Source organism: Heterocephalus glaber, unplaced genomic scaffold (genome assembly GCF_053883595.1).
Source record: "Heterocephalus glaber isolate CG9 unplaced genomic scaffold, H.glaber_assembly_v1.0 deba00001778, whole genome shotgun sequence".
Classification (NCBI taxonomy): Eukaryota; Metazoa; Chordata; class Mammalia; order Rodentia; family Bathyergidae; genus Heterocephalus; species Heterocephalus glaber.
The window spans coordinates 1,045,813-1,066,069 of record NW_028258465.1 but is presented as its reverse complement, the minus strand read 5'-3'; the positions used below and the strand labels follow the sequence as shown (position 1 = coordinate 1,066,069).

General features: G+C 37.6%; 1 protein-coding gene and 1 long non-coding RNA gene across 2 annotated transcripts in view; one reads left to right on the top strand and one right to left on the bottom strand.

The window, feature by feature from the left end:
• Tmeff2 (transmembrane protein with EGF like and two follistatin like domains 2) overlaps positions 1–20,257 on the top strand; it is a 237,421-nt gene that overhangs the window by 102,231 nt on the left and 114,933 nt on the right. The gene's annotated exons all lie outside the window — the stretch shown is intronic.
• Positions 5,996–13,391, bottom strand: LOC110346504 (uncharacterized). Its single transcript, XR_002390596.2, has 3 exons — positions 12,734–13,391; positions 11,633–11,775; positions 5,996–8,643 (listed from the first exon to the last, which is right to left on the bottom strand). It is a non-coding gene; the product is annotated as an uncharacterized LOC110346504 (long non-coding RNA).

Genomic DNA, 20,257 nt, shown 5'->3' with positions numbered 1-20,257 from the left:
CTATAGTTCTCTTTTTCGGTTGGGTCTTTCTCTGCTTTGGAGATCAAGGTGATGCTTGCTTCCAGGAATGAATTCAGGAGTATTGCTTCCTTTTCAATTTCATTGAAGAGTTTAAACAGTAGTGGCAGTAGTTCCTCTCTAAATAGTATAATAGATAATGTGAAATAGGAAGAGAAGGGGCGAAGGGGAAGGGAAAGTAGGAAGAGTAGGGGAAAGGAAAGAAGGGAATGGAATTAAAATGAGAAAATGAAAAAATGGAAGCAAAGTCTTTACAAATAAGGAGGTTGGAGGGGTTGAAGGAAGGGCAGTGGAAGAGGGAAAAACAAGAACCAAGAGAGATTACGTAAAGGTGCAAATTTCCAATGATGAATGTCATTATATTGTGTACCTAAAATGTACCAATAAAATAATATTAAAAAATAAAGAAAAATTCTTAACACATGTTTCAATAGGAAAGGGTAAAATCCAGGATATGTTTAGAAAGGTGTTCCTGATAGAATTAACTATAATGTCAAGAAAGGGGGCAACTTCAAAATCAAGTAAAATAGGTTGATACAGTATTCGCTCATTGATTTTTATACATTAAAAAGTATAATCTTAAAGCTCATGTAGAAGAGTTGAATATTTCCTCCAGTTTGTTTCTCTGTGTAGGGCATCCAGAGTAAGAAAATGGAAAAAACTGAATTGATTAAAAAAGCACTGGGCTTTTTTTTTCACTACTGAGATCAATTTTTTGTCACTGTCTGTCTTTTGGCATTTTTTTAACAATAGTTATGTCTCATGGATTCTATAGGAAGAAAAGCCTAGTATTTTACCACATTTAATTCAGTAGAAATTAAGTTGTAGGTATAGGAATTTAATAAATTGGCTCATCACTTTGGCTGATTGCTTTATCTTTCTTAAATCAGAATTAATATGGCTAGAGAGAAATCATTTTCATCTTTTGGTTGGTTTGTTTGTTTTTGTACCGGGGATTGAACTCGGGCCCTTGGACTTGCAAGGGAGGTGGCAGAGCCACTGAGCTAAATCCCCAGCCCTCGCTTTCATCTTTTCCATCTTTAGAGAGAAATTTGCTAAGGAAACAAAACCTCAAACTACGTAAGAATGAAAACATTTTCATGCCCTCTGTTTCCAGGCGTAATATTAAAGTAGACTATCTTCTTTGTAAAGGAATTTTTCAGAGAGAGCTTCAAGACTAAATTATAAAGCATACTGCCTTTTCTGCAGATTGTTAGTAAACCAACAAACTACCCACCAAGCAACTAGCAGAAAAATAAAGAGGATCATTTTACTTTTTCTGTTATTTATATATGTTTTGGGTAGGCCCTAGTATTGCATCTGAAAATATCAAATGGTATTTTCTTTCAGTCTTCATTGTTTAGCACAACAAAAAAATCTGTTCTTTTCACTGTAATTATTGATACATATTCTATTCATAACATTTCTATATCATCTTCCTAAATACCATTGCACTAGATGCTGACTTAAAAAGTACTTCATTCCATAAGCACAAATAAAACAGAATGTTACTTTTAAGATTATCCTTTAAATACCACACTTACTTGATCAGTATTTTCCAAAATATTATGTGTCATGAGAAGCAGTAGATGAGAATTAGGAAATCAAGTAAGTTTCTGAAGATAGAACACAGTAGCGCAAATGAGCGTATGCTTTAGGTTTGGCAAGAGATTGTGAGTTCAAGTGTTCATCTTAGCCAAACAGGAAAATCATGACACATGAAAGCTGTCACAATAATATGTCTTAAATGTGTGCAGTATACCTGGAAATACTCAGTTGCTTTGTTTTCACATCACAATACATGCGCCACAAAATGCAAACATCCCTGGATGACTAACACAGTAAATGTTGTCAAAATGTGGTCTCGTTGATGTGAGTCATGTAAGAGTGTGTCCTGATTCACACCCACAGTTGGTCACTCTGAAGAGTATGCATAGTTTAGCCATTTATAAAATTTTTGTTTCTCCAGTATCAACTCCATCACCCCATTACCATTTTATTGTGTAAGGCAGAGTCAGTTCTGAAAGTGTTACACCCTTTTGGTCTAAGGGAAGTAAATAGTTCTTCATTTAGTATCGAGTTCACACATTTTGGCATCATCCTGAGCACTATTTGTGCAACATGATATACAAGTACTGAATAAAACCAATCCTCTGGATCATGAAAAAGTTAATACAGAAATGAAGAATATTTTAGATCTTCAAAAAGCTAACAAAGAAATGGAAGAATTTATTTTGGAAAGCTGCTCAAAGCTTAGACAAGGGAATGACTGAGCTATATAAAAATTGGATAGTGAAAGAAAATCATTTTAGTCTTTATTCTTTTACTTATGTGTGCATATGTTACAGGAGTCTAATGTAACAGCAAACTGCAAAAGCAAGGCCCAGAATCTAAAGTTTATTTCTCTTACATGACCATCCCAGCCTGTAAGACAGATGGACAGCTTTGATTACTCGGGAGTCATGGTTTTCTTTCTAGCACTGTATGTGTCCGTTGAAACATCTGGGTAATGGACATTGAGACAAATGTACAAGTGCAAAAGATGTATTTGGGGAGAAAAAGATAAATTAAGAAGGAAGCAGAATTGGGCCAGCGAAACACTCAAACTGTGATGCAGATGTGATCCTGCAAATGGCACGAGGAAAGGAGGTTGGGCAAAGCAAACCTGAAACCAAGTTACAGAGCTGCTGCAGTGAGGTCAGGGCAGTGTGCGTGTCCAGAGCAGATTCCACTGGTAGGGGACATCTCCTGTTGGGCAGCAGTGGGAGCCAGGCTCCAGTGGCCCCACGTGGTCAACTGCATCTGCCCCAGAAAAATGTAGTTTGAGCTTGAGAGCTGAGGTGAATCCTGAAGGTGACCAACATCTAGAGGCCTCTGCTAACTGCATACCTTGTAGTTAACTGGTAGGTTCTTTCATTAAAATGAGATCAAAAATAAATTCTTTCATGGCTATCATTTAATGAATGGCATATGTTTAGGGGAAATCAGCAGTGCTATGTAATGCACACATTCATATGCACATGTAAATGTGTATGTATTTCCCATAAGTAGCAATAAAATACAAAGCAGAATTGATTCAGTGACTGATGAATCCTGCAAAACTCACCAAGAAAAGGACTATGACAACAGTTAGTCATGGCTGTTCTGATTTTGAGAAACATTAAGATATGTGTTTTTTTAAACCAGAATATGATACAGTTAATTGTAGATCTAATTTTTGTCAATTTTTTCATTTTTTTAACTTATAAATTTACATCACACAGAATATAGTTTTTCGTTTGTACGCTTCTGAGATTTGGCTGAAACTTTGAGTTCAAATGAAGTTCCTTTGTCTGAAATCCCCCAAACAGTCTGTAATATGGAGCATCAGCAAGGCTAAGTTGTAGGATTTTCAGTGCTCACATCAAAAGAACTTTGTAACACATCTCCAACATCAATGATAAAAATTATTAGTCTCTATTGCTGTCTCAGTCCAACAACTAGAGTTAATTCTGATGAACAGGAACACAAGATTGTGTACATCAGTGGTACAGCACTAATCTAGCACATATGAGGCCTTGGGTTTGATAGCCAGCACCACAGAAAAAAATAAATAAACAATAATGTGAAGAAATAGCACCCAATCCAGAAAGGTAAAGGATAATAAATTTCTAGTACTTTTCCTGTATTGAAAGTCAAGTTCTTTCTGTATATTGTATATTGTATATTCTAATCTTGGAACATACATGCAATGGGTATCATTATTCCCATTTGCAGATGACATAAGGATTGTGAAGTTTGGGTTTCTGTGACTGGAAGTGTAACCTGGTGTTAAACTAAGGTCCCCATGATCCCAGCACCTGTTTTCAGTTGTGCCTCTGCTTGCCTAAAACTAAACATTGCTTTGTAATATCATTCTTTTCTTAGGTGCCTTTCCTAAGACTTAGGCCCATGACTGGGTAGTCAGCTTTCATCACTGTGACAAAATACCTAAGAAAATGAATTTAAATGAGGAAAGGTTTATTGTGGCTCACGGTTTCAGAGGTTCCAGTCCATGGTTAGCTGGCTCCATTACTTTAAAGCCTCAGGGGAGCAGAAACACCATGGTGGAATGTGTGAAGGAGGAAGTCTGCTCACCTCATGGAGGACAGGAGACAAAGAGAAAGGGAAAAAGCCTGAGAAAAAGGGGCTAGGGACCAGATATATCCCCAAGGTCAGCCCCTTTTATCTATACCTTTGTGCCCCACTCCTGTTTCTGTCACCTGCCAATCATATCATCAAATTATAATCTCATCAGTGGATTAATCTAGTAATGAAATTAGAGCCCCCATGATCCAGCCACTTCCCAACATCCCCTCAGCAACCAAGCATTCAACTCAATGAGACTTTGGGGCGGATATTGTATCCAAGTCAGAAGTATAGATGGAGGTGTGGTGTTTCAGACACACTCTATTTCTTCCTATTGTTTATTTTCTACACAGGGTGCAGGAAGCAGATGTAGTTTAAGAAAAATATTTAATGTTTTAATTTGTTTTATTAAAATACCTTTCGAATAAGAAACTAGAAAGATATATATATACACACACATACATACATGTACATGTAAATTTATCCAAACTTGACCACAAAGCTAAATATCCTGCATTTTCTCAGACTTTATCATATAATTGCCATTTCTCATTCCTAGCCTAATTTTTGCCTGATGTAATGACCAAGAATTAGAAGAAAGACATCCTTGGAAGGTTAATAAGCCATCCAGAAAATTAGATTACCATGATCAAACCATAATGATTTTTGTTTCTCATTATAATAGATCACCTGAAAAGTTGGAGGAAGAAAAAATAAATTGGCAACATTGGGTAATTATACTCATATTTTTCCACAGTAGATTTTACAGTTGATCACCAGTTATGAATTCCTTTCATATCTAAAACTGGAGTTTTTTAATACATTACACCACCATTATTATAGTAATCAAAGCCCGTTTATTTGATCATCATCATAATGGACTACTTGAGGCATTTTCTTCTTTACTAATTGACAGTTGGTCCGTTAAGAGGTGCTTTTCACAAAATCTTCAATAACCTTAAGGGTTTGAATGAGCTTGTAATAAATGCCTGAGAAGCTCCTTTAGCTTCTTAAGTGCATTTGCTAAAGCTCTCAACTGCTATTTTCTACCTTCCGGTCAGAAAATGCCTTTGATCTGCCATCCAGCCACCTTTCTCACATGTCTATCTGTCTAAAGCATCGTAACCCTGCTCATCAGCCCAACAACACGTTACCATTTAGGTATCATCTTCGAATGCCAGGATTCCCTAAAAAAGACAATGAAATGCAGAGAGTAGGAAAGGGATCAAACTGAAGCTCGGCTTGCCCTGCGGGAGAACTGCATTCGGTGGCGTGAGGTCAGAAGACCCAGCCCCAAGGTTGACCCTCACTCCCGCTTCAGTTACACACGTAGGCGCTTCCTGGGCACTTGCGTCACTTGCTGCTACACACGCACCCACAGGCCACTGAGCGGCCTGTGCTTGGACCCCGGAGCGCTCCAGAACATCAGCACCCAGCCATGCCACATCGCTCTCTGCAATCTCTCTCTCCACCATTTCCTGTGTGTGTGGTGGTTGGGGGTGGGGCAAGTGAGCTGGGCTTCATGAATAAATAAACTTGCTGATTTTAGAAAAGAATGTGCGATGCATAATCTTAAAGTATTTGGATATGCTTGGAATATTTTCTCACTAATCTCCACAGTGAGGGCTGCTTTATTCATCTTACTCCTTTTTCCCTGTCACTGCCAAGCAGGGGTCTGGTAGATGCTGATGCATTGAGTGGACATGGTGGAGCGATTGCTCCATGGCACTGAATTAAACACTCAATGTCTACTTTTGATTCCTTAAAGGCATTACATTTTTAAGTAAATAAAGATGTAAAGAAGTTTTTCTTCTTAGGGTGAAGATTCCCAAACATCAACAAAATGATTGATTGATCTGAAAACTTCTGTTGATAACAGAAAAGAAAGAAAGGGGTGGGAAAGAATGGAAGGGAGGGGGAGGAAGTGGTGCTTGAATCACTTTCACAAACATAAGCGATTTATGTTGGAGTAAAGGAAGCTCATAACTATATAAAGATATCCTGATACATACTACGTTGAAAAATCATCCTTTTTCTTGCCTCAGACAAAATTCGGTGAATTTATTGTTACTTTTTATTCAATAAATAGACCCTAATTGCCTACTGTGCACCAAGTACTATCTGGCTGCTAAGGCACAGAGCAGATTAAAATAATTCCTATTTGCACCAAGTCGTGGAAGTTCTCCTAGTCTGTCTTCATTGCTGAGACAAGATTCCGACTCCCACAACTTGCAAGAGAGGAGATTTATTTTGACTCATGGGTACAGACCCTGATCAGCCAGCAACAAGGAAGAAGGGAGCCTGGGAGAGACATCATCCCCTTCCAGGTCATCCTGACCAGGCCTTCCAGCGAGACCCCACCTCCTACCAGCAAGTCAGCTATGCCACCCCAGGATCCAGTCACTTTCCAAAGGCCCTGCCTAGGGCCACCTGCCATCTATTGGGGACATTCTCTATCCAAACCATAACAGAAGTTGTTCCTCACACTTCGACTTTCTCCCTGCTTTCCTTCTTTTTCTCCTTTTCTTTTATCTTGCAATTATTTTCTTCCTTCCTTTCTCAAAGTACAGAACACAGTCAAAAGTATAAAGTATATAGAATAAAATGCCATCTTTAGTCTCTCCTACATTGCTTCAATTAATCTGAAAAAGTAAGCAATTGGAAATTTTCTTTTTGCCAGCTGAGGTTTGCTTCCTCAGTGTGTGTTCTGATGTTTAAAATAAATATTTTGCAATTAGGGTGAAATATGTTAGTGACAGCTGCTGAGGCTGAAGGCTTCTATTTATTCAGATACCCATTTTTATCTCCGAAATATGAAGGTAATGGCACATCCCGAGCTTATCCCTGCTTCTAGATACGAACACAGAATTAAGCCTCTGTGTGCCTTCGTTTTGCTTTAATCTCCTCTCTCAATCTGCTAGTAATGAGAGGCCTGTTGATGTCAGTTTAGAAAGTAATTCTTTTGCAAGAAAATTTTAGCTCTCTAAGATGAAGTCTGTCCTATTACAAATAATATACTGTTCCAGGGTCCCAGTGTTGACTCCATTTAAGCTCACATAGCTGAGTTTTTATGCGAAAGAATTAGGCTGTGCCATGGAAGCAGTTTCATAGAAGCACACAGTATGTATAGCATAGTGCTTGCCCTGAGCACATAATCACCCTCCGTGATGAGAGAGCTTTGCTGCTCCCAGCTGTAAATACAGTTGTAAATGCAGTAGCCTCAGCCTCGGCCAGATAGGAACGGATTTATTACCACCACATCCATTCTTGTGTGCCCACGTCTTTTCTTGTAAACTGTTGAGTCTATGTCATGGTCCTACTGATGCTCATTATCAAGGTCCGGAGAGAATAAAGTAAGGGAAAGCCTTTGAACTAGAGTAGGAATGTAAGCATTCATTGATTACAACTTTGTGCTGTGTTTACACACTGACCAAGGGAGAATATATACAAAAGGCACACACATACTCATATGCCACACGTATCTCTTTGTGGTAACATGTTCTCTGCAGCTCATGGAAGACGAAAGTGTCAGTGATTCTGTCACTTACTCTATTAGGGCCGAAAAATTCTAAAACAAATGCACTGAATTGTGAAGACAGACACAGGAGTCTGTGATACACCATGCTGGAGAAGGGCATTTGCCGAGCAGCCCTGCCTGGCAGAATTCGCTGTGAGGGTCACTCTCTTTGTCCACCTCGTCCCCACTGTAGGCCGCTGCCCCGGGTTGATGTTGGTCAGTTGAGATGTAGCTGGTAAGGCTGGGAAAATGGATTTCTAATTTTATATAATTTTAATTCATGTAAATTTCAACTGCTACAGGTGGGAATTGACTGCCCTACTGCACAACACGGGCCTAGAGCATTTGATTTCTAGCTTCTAAAAGACAGTTCTATTAGCTTTTAGTGCTGTAGATTGCGCGTGTGCCTTCATTCATGCTAAGGATGGGCGCTACCACTGAGCTACACCCAGAGCCCGCAACTTATTTTTTATAGATATAAGTAAAAACACTCCTTTTACTTAGAAATGAAACCAAAGTGATACATGAAATGTTTGATCATCCTTCAACAAATATTTCTGGATATTTTCTGATCATCCCATCCAAAGAGATTTTTCTATATTGTGAGTAATTTACAGATAAAACTTGGGATATTGCTAGTCGTCAAACCATGGTTTTGGAATTTGTGTTTTAAAATATTAAAAGTAAATGTAGTCATTGCTAAGGTGACTCAGACCTCCCCAGAAGTGGTAGTTGCAACTTAAAATAACAGGTTTGAATGCACCACACCAAGTAACACATTAACTCCTCTCCTAGTTTATTAGATGGCAGATTAGATGTTTGAAAGTAGACATGAATTTACTCTGGGTTCCCACTCTTGCCAGCCGACTCCTTGAAGTATTTGATGAGAGATCTCAGACGACCCTTTCAGGTACTGAACCATCAGAGAGTTATGTTGTTCAGTGATAAGAAACCTTAAGAGATCCCTAAATCTTCTTTCACCGCTGGGAGTTTCATCAGCCCTGGAATAAAGATCATTTTTATGTATGATATTTCTATCTAGACAGCTATAGGGATATATAGAAAAGATTCACAGACTTAAATCAAATTCATACTGATGAAGACCTTAAAACCTGTAGAGTATTTACTAAGAAAATGCTACACAACACTTAATTTTTAATCTCAATTTTGTTTCCCAAAGGTTGTAGGAGTGGTTAATGTATTATACATTGAGAAGTCCATTAATCTTTTGATTACCATTTGTTTTCCTGTGTTTTCCTTAGAGACAACCCAACAAATGAGGAATGTTCTTAATTTGATCTCTGGAGTAATCCTGGATATGGCTATTATAGCATTTAACAGATGCACTAGATGAAAAAGTAGGTTATGAAACGTACATTTCTGTGCACCAGGAATGCAGCTGGCTTCTTAATTTTACTGAAGTTCTGAGACTGAGTTTAATTTCTAATCCAGTGTTGCTGGATTATACAGTGTTGCTGATCATATACAGTCTTAGGTTTCAGTAGGGGTTAAATCCAAATAATTTGTCTTCAGGAAATTGATGTCCTTCCCAGTTGCATTAAAACTGATGTGAAACCTGCTTTTAAAAAAGCAAGTTCAGGTGACACTCTTGGCTGTTTTTTTCCACCCACAGAGTTCTCTCAGTATGCAGCAGTTTTCACTAAGGAGACTTCACTGTTTATAGCACACTCACCTTGCCCTGGGACTCTGCCAGGTGTAGCTGCTATAAAATAGAAGCTGTTTCAAAAACACATCTTTCCCACTTAGAAGTTCCTCACCAAATATTTCTTCCACCCTTTGCACTGGGCCTCAGGTACACCAACAGACACTAGCTGGGCCATCTGACCCTCCTAAGAGTTCAGCCAGGGTGTGTGTTTTATTTGGGCTTCTTTGTGGGCACAGGAATATGGTTAGCAACCCTTCTCTCTGAACTGCTTGTCAGGCAGTATGAGAGCAGGGGAGGAATGAAACGGTGGCCATGAAAGACAACCCCATCGTGTCTGACATGGAATTAACAACCTGGGCAGAGTCCTCTTCGTTTTCAGCAGCTGCGCTGTGTCAGTGGAAGGTCTGTCTGTGCAGAGATGACTGTCTTGAACAGTGACTAGTAAAGATACCATTACCCTGCAGATAACACTACACACATTAGATTCCCCCTTCCACTGCGTACATTTCCCCCCTTCTCTTCCATTTAAAAATCTTGTCAATCAAGCACTTACACATTCACATAATCTCAGAAGAAAAGTACTTCAGATGCACAAAGAAAAGCAATTGAGTAGAGAGACAGAATTAGTTGCTATATATCTGTGTTTCACACAACTTTAAAGTTTTTCATTTCATTAACATTTTCTTTGAATCACACTGCATATTTTTCAGGGAAATAACTTCCTTATTCATTTTATCTGATCTAAAAATACAAATATGCCTGAAGAAAACTAAGCAGCATTGGGGAAAAAAGGAAAGCAACAGTATGGATGTCATGTGGGTAGGAATTTGGGCAGAAAGCAGAATGTGTTTTGAGATGGGAAAAAAATACGTTTTTCTATTTGCGGATAGCCTGAGTCAGCCACAGTCTAATCTTTATGTCAAAGGGCTGAATGTAAAGTATTAAAAGTGCTCATGTCTGGGAGGCTGAGGCAGGGGGATGGCAAGTTTGAGCCCAGCCATGGCAACTTAGCGACTTTTCGAGACTCTTGGCTCAAAATTTTAAAAAGAAAGAAAAAGAAAAGGGCTGCTGCAAAGGCCTTCAGTTCAATCCCCAGCGCTGCAAAAATGATTTTTTTTAAATGTTCATGTGAACATGTTTTTAAAATACCAATGATTGTTAGGAAATGCTTCCCAAATGCTCTGTGGATATACAGCTGGGCCTACTTAATGATACAGAAACTAGTGTTTACTTACCACTGCATGGTTATTATCAATATAGCTCTACTGAAGAATGAAGTTAGACTAAAGTAACTGTCCCAACAGTTTCCTGCCCTCTGCCCTGGCAGGAGCACACAGCCCTCCAGACCTCGTCTGCTGCCACCCTCCTCTCTCCTGTGTGTCTAGGGAACACTTTGTCTTTTTCCATGTTGTCATGTTCAAGCCACTGTTATGCCATCTGGTGCTGTCACCCCGCATCCTGCTTCTTAGCTGCTCCTTCTTTATGCCGTTTGCCTGCATCTCCCTTGGGTTGGGTTATGCACGGTTGTGCTGCAGTCATTAACATCCCCCAGACGTGGTGGCTTCATCTGCCACTCTCAGTGCTCCTTCATTACAGTTCCCTGGCCAGATGCGGGCCGGGGCATTTGGTTCCACCCCCCATGGTTACTCAGGGACCTGACAGTGGAGCGTTGCACATGGACTTGGTACTGTCCCGGTACCAACCCATCAACACACTTTGTCATCTTCCTGCCAAATTCCATTTTATTGGACACTTCTTACTGCGTCTCTGCTATGGCCTCTTACATTGGCCTCCTTTCTTGTCCCTCTCGGACACCCTTCTCATGGTATGAAGATGGCTCTCTTGGCTCTCCAACCTGCAATTAAATGCTCTGGCCTGAGGTCTGACCTGTGTCATGCTAGTCAACAGCTCCTTAGCCGGAACTAATTATGTAGCCCAGCCAACCGCAGAGGATCCAGAAAATGCAGTAATTCACCCTGTCCCTGGTAATGCTTTTCAACACTGGCTTCCTGGTTCCTCAAATTCCATGTCATCTGGACATGCTGTCATACCTTGTTGTTCCACAAAACTGCAATGACCTGAAGCTCACAAACACTGAAATATCCTTCTCTGGCCACCACTTGTTACCGTGTCTCAGGCCGCACTCTGGGGTGGACATAAAAGCAGATGAGGACCCAAGGGCTTCAGATGGATTCAGTGGTAGAGCTCTTGTCTGGCATGAAAGAAGCCCTGTGTTCAACCACATGTACTAAAGAAAAATAAGTAAAACGTATGACTTGACACTGAAAATCTAGGACCAAAGGATAATCAGAAGAGGAACCTACCTTCTAGAACATATTCATGCTAAGAGGTGTGGGGATATAAACTAAGAGCCAGGAGAGCGATGGAGGTGCAGGAAGGAGGGTGAAGCCATCTTTCCTGAATGGTGTGATGCTGCTGCTGAGTCCTGTGATCCAGTCTGGTTCCCCTAGAGGTGGAGAGGACATGCCCTTTAGACAGCTATGACAGGCGCAAGTCCATGGGAAACCATGAGGGTGGCTACAGCGCAGAGCACGTGCCACGGTGCTGGACATGAAAGTGGAGAGGATCACTGGGATTTTGTCTTTAAAGTAGGAAGGAGATTTTGAGCCAGAAAGGATTGCATCTCAGTTAGATTTGGACTTTTAAAATATTGTCCACATTTATTAACTATGTTGGCTTCTAAATAGAGCAACAGTTTTAGGTATGAGCAACAGTAAAGCATATAAACTATGTTTTTATTTTATTTCTTCAGTGCAACCCACAGTGTGGTAAGACAAATGATTTGACCTTTTTAAAGGTTTGTTTCTTGGATTTATACTTACAAACATGTTTTTCATTCATTCACAAATATAAATCATATTTTATGCCTGCAAACTTTAGAATATATGCCCTTTAGTAAGATAATTTTTTATTTAAGCAGCCATTAACTAGAATAAGGTACTGTACCTAGTAATTGTGAATCTTTGTTTAGCCAACAGCAATTTTCTCCAAAACTTGAAGATTCTTTTCCCAAATCCAACAGAAATAGGCAATATGATACAATTCCAATATCTTACAATGAAACTACACAAAAAGTATTTAAAAATAAAAAGATCTATGAATCTTGATGCAACTGTGAGTGAAAGTGGTTTGAATTTTAGAAAGTAAAGTTTAGAAAATTGGTCTCATCATGAAATTTGTGAATAGAATATTGTTAATTTTTATAAAATGCATTTCTTTCCATTTATCTCTGGAGAGCCTTAGTGATGTAATGGAACCAAAATTTCGTCTAATACCCAGGCAGTTGTTTTTTTAAAATCTAGATGCCTTTTCCACAATTATTCATTCTTTCCACTGTACAGTTTTAGACTGAGCTAATGGTTCTGTACATAGACATGTTGATTAGCTCAGAGTCAATTTCTTACCTCTTGCAGCACTTCAGCTTTCCCAGACCATCTTGTGGTTTTCTTTGATTTTGTATTTTCTTTTTTTTTTTTCCATTTCATAGGAGATGGTCACTTCTCCTTTCACACCTTGAGTTGAATAATTCTGACTTTTTGTCCTTAGATTTTGAAGAACACATTTTTTCTTCTTGCTTGCTTTTTGTTTGTATTTTGATTTAAAAGAAGGAATATTAATGCACTTTGTCTTGGAGGTAATGAAGCTTACTCACTAGGGCCAGCTAGCAGAGACAGATTCCAAGCTAAAGCAACACAAGAGGAGTCTTGAGCAGCCCCAGAGAGTGGCCCCTAAGTTGCAGCACTGGAACCATAGACTGAAGGACAGTTGTCAGTGGGAAACTGAAAGGACCCGAGTCGTCAGACTCCACCCACTGCAGCCAATAGTAGGGAGAAAATTGCAGAGATGAAACACGATCTCTTAATATGGAACAAGCAGGAGATCAAAAAGCACCTAGCAAAAGATTTAAATTCACCTTCTGATCCTGACATTCTTCCTAATATTTTGGTCATTGTACTTGAAAGAACCAAAGGATGAGCCTTAAATAGCAAAAGTAGGCTAGAAAATATAGGCAATTCCAAACATTCTTGCTATAACTACCCGTTTTATGAAATGTTGCAACCTCTTAAAATTTGCTTATTATTCCTTTTCACTTCATTGGCCTATTTATACTTAATAAGTTATATGTTTAAACAAGTCTTTATAAATTTTGTCTTCAAGTTTCTTTTGGACTTGCATGTGTGACATAGATAGGTTACATTTTTTTAGACTTAAAGTAAAAAAAACTAGCATCCATAGTAAGTAAGTGCAGAAAGAAAAAGATAAACCTCTCAATTTCATTCCTGTCTTTCAATAAGTAAAAAGAAGGGCTGGGCATGTAGCTCTGTGGACAAACACAGCCTCATTTTCAGGCCCTAGGACTGAGAAAGAGAGAGAGAGAGAGGCAGACAGACAGACTCAGTATCACTTTAGTGTTTCTTCATTCAAAGGTCCACTGCCTGTTCCAAGGATCCAGGAGCTAGGACCAGTTTCTGAGGATGTCTGTCAGAGCTTTTCATCTATTTTGCACCTGGTCCTCCCTCCATTCTTTTACTAACCAAATTTGGATATTTTCATGCAAGATTTCCTCTATAAGTTCCATAATATCCCTATTTTTGTTGCATTGTTTTATGATTCTTATTTCCTTTATCCAACAAAAAAAATTTTTTCCATTGTCAATAAATATAAGGTCATTCACAAGGCCAAAATTTCACTTTGAGAGGCTCAGCCATTTTTGAACTTCCTCCAAAATCCTTCTGACTTGGAATAAGAGAATGACTTTGCTTCACCTTTCACACTCTCTTAATGATACCACGTTAGGTTGCAGAGCAATTTAGAGGGTGCAAAGCACTTTCTCACATCTTTGTGTTTAATCTTCACCCCAGCCTGTGAGCTAAGCAGGGCAGGCATCTCACTTTATAAGTAAAATATCCAGGGCTCGGAAAAAAATCTAGATAACCCGAATCTAGCTCTCTAGCAGTAGGCCTGAATTGTCAAGTACGTAGCTGCCTCTAGATGACTGCATATCATTTTCAGTTTGAAGTAGCATAATCAGATTTTCATTGAGTGCACAGGAAATATATCTGAATGCAGTACCTTCGTAAGTCCAGAAATAAGCTAGTTAGAAGGCTACTTTGAAATTCTCACAAAGTATAATGAAATTGGAATTAGTACAGTGGTGATGGAATAGAAAAATATTTAGGACATAAACTAGGCATATCAGGTTTTTAGCAGATTGCGAAGTCCCTTTACCAAAATGAAATGCTGGAGAGGCTGCAAAGAAAAAGAAACCCTTCTATATTATTGGTGAAAATGTAAACTCGTACAGCTACTATGGAAATCAGTATGGAGAGTCCCCCAAAAATCTAAAAATGCAAATGCCAGTTGACTCAATTATTCCCCTTCTAGGGATCTTCCCAGAAGCCTTAAATATATCATATTACAGAGTGACATATGCATACTCATGTTTATAACAACACAGTTCATAATACCTAAATCTTGGAAGCAGTCTATATGTTCATCAGTAGATGAATTGATAAAGAAAATATTGTATTTACACACAATAAAGTATTACTCTGCCATAAAGAAGGATAAACGTGAGTCATTTGTAGGACAATGGATGTCCTCTGAGACCATAATGTGAGGTGAAATGAATCAGACACACAAGCTTAAAGTTCACACGGTTTCTGTTATATGAGAGAACATAAATATAAAGAGCAAAATAAAGGAGAGTAAGAAGAAGGGAGATAGATCTTTCTAAAATAGAAAGGGGAACCGAAGATGGAATGAGGGAGAAGAGAGAAGAGGGATAAAAAAGATGAGTTATGTAGATGTACGAACTCAAGACAAGACCTGTGTACTACATTACATACTACAAATATGAGCTAATAAATTAAAACAAGGTAACAATAAGTAAATTAAAGTTGACTCATTTGGCAGTGTAGTCTTTATCTGATGATTCAAGTGAAACTCTCCGTATCACAAAATACATTTAAGCTACCAATACCAATGTACCATAGACATACAGAAGTGTAAGGTAATATAGATACATCTTCATTCATCAAAGATTTACTAATTAGAACAATTGAGTGCAAAGGTAGAAAGCAGCAAGTTAGTGTAAGAAAGACATAGAAAGTCTTTCTTCTTTTTAGTCACATTCATTCTCCTGGAGGATTTCACATTTCTTCTTTTTCCACACCACATTCCCCCCACTGATGACTTCCTTGAATTTAAGTAGAAGCAGCAGGATGAGAGATCCCGTCAGGGATGATCTACTTCGTGTACCCAACTTCTCTGCCCTCCCTCCGTCTACAGAAGACAGCTGCTCCTCCCTGTCCCTTTGTCTAAATCCAGTCTCTTCTCCAGGACCTTACTTCTGTAATCTCCCCTTCCTCTTCCGCTGCCTGTGTTCCTTTCTGCTCCATTATTCCTTTCAGTGTAAAGCGACAGACACCTCAACACATCTTTCCATAAAAATCCCTCTGGACCAAAAATCTTTAATTATGCCTCGTTTTCTGTTCTCCTTATCAACAGGCCTGCAGAAGTGTGGCAGACATTTGTTGTTCCTACCTAGTCTCCTCCAGCTTCCCTCACTGGGATTTCACCCTACAGGAGCCCAAACCAGTTTTCCTAACTTATAAATAAAAAGTAAATTCAGTAAAGACTAATTTAAAACTATTTTATGCATATGTATAAAATGATTCTAATTAGTTATATTGGGAATAATAGAACCATTTCGCTCATAATTATTATATCATTATATGATATTTCATGAAGTCTTGTTCTAAATGAATGCCATTATGCATGATATTAAACTATTTTCTGTCCTCTCTTATTTCCTTTCTTTCCTTTCTTCCTTCTTGACTCCATTTCTTTCTTTATAAAATCAACTGAAAATCTTCAGATTTAACTCAGATAGGAGTAAGTGAAATTAGTCAGGCTTAAAGGACGACATGGAACTGTGCCTCCTCATATTCGCTTTGTGTTAATATCTTAAATTATTCTTCATTGTTGTGCCAAAGATAAATTACACATGGTTTCTAAAGAAGCTTTGTCAAGCTTTAACAAACTAGCTTAACTGTAAAAAAATTAAATTTTCCATAATGATGTCCTCTTTTGAAGTCTTCAATATGAAATTACATTTACCGTGTTATAAACTTGTTTCTTGGGTTTTTCAAGTGTTTCTTTTCTTTTTTTCACTTTAAACCATTACGTGTAAGTGCAATTTCAGTCTTGATTTTAGGTTTTTGGCATTTAAATCAATTGAAAATTAAAAATTTTCAGTAGCATCATACTTCCTTTAATTAAAAGAAAGCAGAAATAATTGATTTCTTTCCTAAAATCTGAACACATTTCTGCATTGTGATGTGGATACATATATAGTATTCAACTGGGTTAGTTTTGTAAGTAGCAAACCAACATGCCCCTTGTCTTATTTAGCATTTGAGTAGTATGTAACTATAATTTTTATTCATATGACTTATATACTTACAATATATGAAAAAGGAAGTGTTTTCTTCTTATTATTTTTCTTTAAATTCCTATTGGGAGTTTCTAGGGAAAAGTCAGAAAATGTAAAAAATAACATGACTATAAAACAACAGCAACAGTTTAGAATTCTGGGGTCCTCTAGGAATTGTCAACAGTTTCCATCATTAAATATAGCTTATATGTGGGAAAAACATGAAAGGAAAACTGGCCTACAAGTTATAAATCAGTGAGTTATGCAAATTAAAGGAAGAATGGGGAATTTTGATTTAAATGTTTTTTCCCCTTCTTAAAGTAGAATATATCCTTTTGGTTTGTCACTGGAAGGTAAACACACAGCTCAGCTCTTTGGTGATAACAAGATAGGAATTTATGTGGCTTATTAAAAAAGAAAAATTATTGTTCATGATGTGATAAACCAAGTAACTTTATTACAACTGATATATTTTATGCTACCAGTGGATAATTCTTTATGTAAACAAGTAAAAGAAAATTAAAATTCAGTTAATGTGTTAATCAACTTTCCCGTTGCTGATACCCCATTCCCAGCATCAATATCTTAAGGAGAAGAGGCTTGATTTGGCTCATGATCCCAGAGGATTCAGTCCATGGTCAACAGCTCCAAAGCAGAAACCTCATGGGCAAAGGATGCGGTATAGTTCATGATGCTCAGGAAGCAGAGCAGGGCAACAGTGCCTGAAGGGAAGGCGTGAAGCACAGACATTGGCCCCACGGTCACAAGCCATGGCACACCCAGGAGCATGCTCTATTAATTTCCTGGCCATTTCTTAATCCAGTGATGCTAACGTATCAGTATTAATGGTCAAAACTATTATTTTGTCATCCTGCTTATTTATGAAAAAGACAACAGAAATTACTAGATTGCTATTGACTGTAAAGTAGAAGAAAAAATGCACTTTAAAATTTTGAAAAAAATTCATATTAGCCTCTTATAATACCTATGGTAAGTTCTTTTCCTTGACATTATAATAACTCAAATGGATGCAGATCCAGTGTTTGTGGGTCACATTTTACATTTTAAATCTCATTTCTTTTTTGATAAATTCTGATCATTCTGTTCACTCATTTTAAATCTCATGTCTTTGTCATATTTTACATTTTAAATCTCATTTCTCTGTTGATAAATTCTGATCATTCTGATCACTCAGTTTACTTTGGACATGATTCATGTGGATGTCTCCATTTATTCACATTTATACTATGGTTAATGTCTATCTTACACTTAATGTGAACAAGACACTTTATATGTTAGTCACAGAGAGGTACCACAGCTATGCAGAGGAGAACATGGGAAGACAATCAACTGGGAAAGGTAGGGTTACCTTGGGGGAAAAATCAAAATCTAATAGAAAAAAAACATGCTTTACTAATGTAGAATAAGTGATAACATAGGAAGGAAATAATAAGTGATCCTAAGGCAGATTCAGAGGAAATTAAAAAGGAATCTAGAGTTATACAGATAAGTAAAGCAAGCAAAATCTGAGATATGAAAAATAGTGTGAAGCTATTTGTTTCCTTAGAATTTATTAGTAGCATTAATCCATGTTTTATTAGTCAGCTTGCAGTAGGTAAAGCTACAGTTATAAATGACCTCAAAATCTCAGAGACTCACAGCATCAGTGGCATATTTCTTGCTGCTATACCTGTGGTCAACTGTGACCCTGCTCTATATATCTTCTCACTCTGGGACTGGTTGAAAGAACAGCCCATATTTTAGAATGTGTCTTTTTCATACAGAAGGAAAGAGAAGAAAGTACAGATCCACGTGATGGCGCTTTGTAGCTTCTATTCAGAACTCTTCTAATCCCACTCACACTGTAATGGGAAATTCATGTCAGAAGGCCAAGTGTGTTATCCTAGAACTGCAAGTCATAGGGAAATGGAAAGAAGCATGTATTCCTTTTATTAGAAAAATAGAGAAAAATAATAGAAAGAATAATTCAATCTATTCTAAGAGCGATATGCCAATAGTATTTCCATGAAGAATGTGGTATTGTGGACAGATCTTGAAAATTTATGGCAAATGTGGGTTAGAAGTCAAATTACTTAGCAATAATGGGCAGGTGTCTTCATTAGTACAAAAACCCCTGGCTTTTTCTTTTGAAATGAATACAAAAGAATAGGATGGCTACATGAAGTAAAAATAATTTTAAAAAGAAACGTGAGGTTTACTATGTAGGCAGAAATAAAATATTGTGATTACAAGAATGTAAAGATTAGAAGATAGTCATTAGCAATGTATTTTCATAAATGTATTCTTTTTTATCAAGTAATAAATTAGGATAATTTAAAAATGTACATTATAATCCTTAAAACAGCACAAAAATAATAAAAAAATATAACCTCCCTGGTAAAAATCATTGGAGATAAAATAAAATGAATACCAAGAATATTTGACTCACATAAAGAAAGCAGAAAGGAGAAAAGTGGAATGCAAGAAGATGAGCCCAGTGTGAATACAGCATTGGGTTGGTAGGGTTAAAACCAAACCATGTCAGTGATTACAGTAAATGGAATAATCACTGACTAAATGCAGAGGTACTTGGACTGGATAAGAAAGCGTGGCTGTATGTTGTTTACAACAAACACATTTTAACCAGAAAAATATAAAGAGGTTGATAGCAGAAGAATGGAAACAAAAAGTTAAAGCAAGCTGAGGAGACAACATGAATATGAGAATAAGGCAAACTTCAAAATGAGTAGCGTTAGCAGCAACTCAGAAGGTGCATTTTGTAAGATACAAGATTACTAAAGGTCTATACATTTGGGCCAGGGATTTAGCTCAGTGGCACTGTGCCTGCCTGGCAAGCACAAGGTCCTGAGCTCGATCCCTGGTACACAGAAAAGTTTATACACTTGATATCTAAATTTTCAGATAAGGCAAAAATTGGCAGAGCAGAAGAAGCAAAAGAGAACTAGAAGCAAGCTTACTATCACCAATATAGCTTTTAACTCCTTTTCTCAGTAATAGATAAAATAATTAAACAGTGAAATCCGTAAAGTTAATGGATAACCTGAACAACAACAACTATCAATTTAAGTTAGTAAACATTGATAGGAAATTACTCTTCATAAGAGCAAGTTAAGAGTTTAAGATGCACCTGGAATAGTTAACATAGATCATATCTTAGACCATAAGAAAAGTTACAATAAGTTCCAAAGGCTTTAAATTATGTTCTCTAGTCATGAAATAAAATTAATGAATTTACTGCAGATAAATAATAAGGTTGTTTTTACTTACAAATATTTAGAAGTTAACCATATCCTCAATAATTCATAGGTCAGAGAAGAAATCTCTGAGGTTATAACAGCATCAATTTTGAACAGAAATACAGGTAAACATAGCTTTTGTGGGATGCAGCTAAGCACTCGTTATGAGGAAATCCACAGATTTTACTGCCTATACTGGAAAATAAGGAGGTATAAAGTGAAGCATTGGTGCT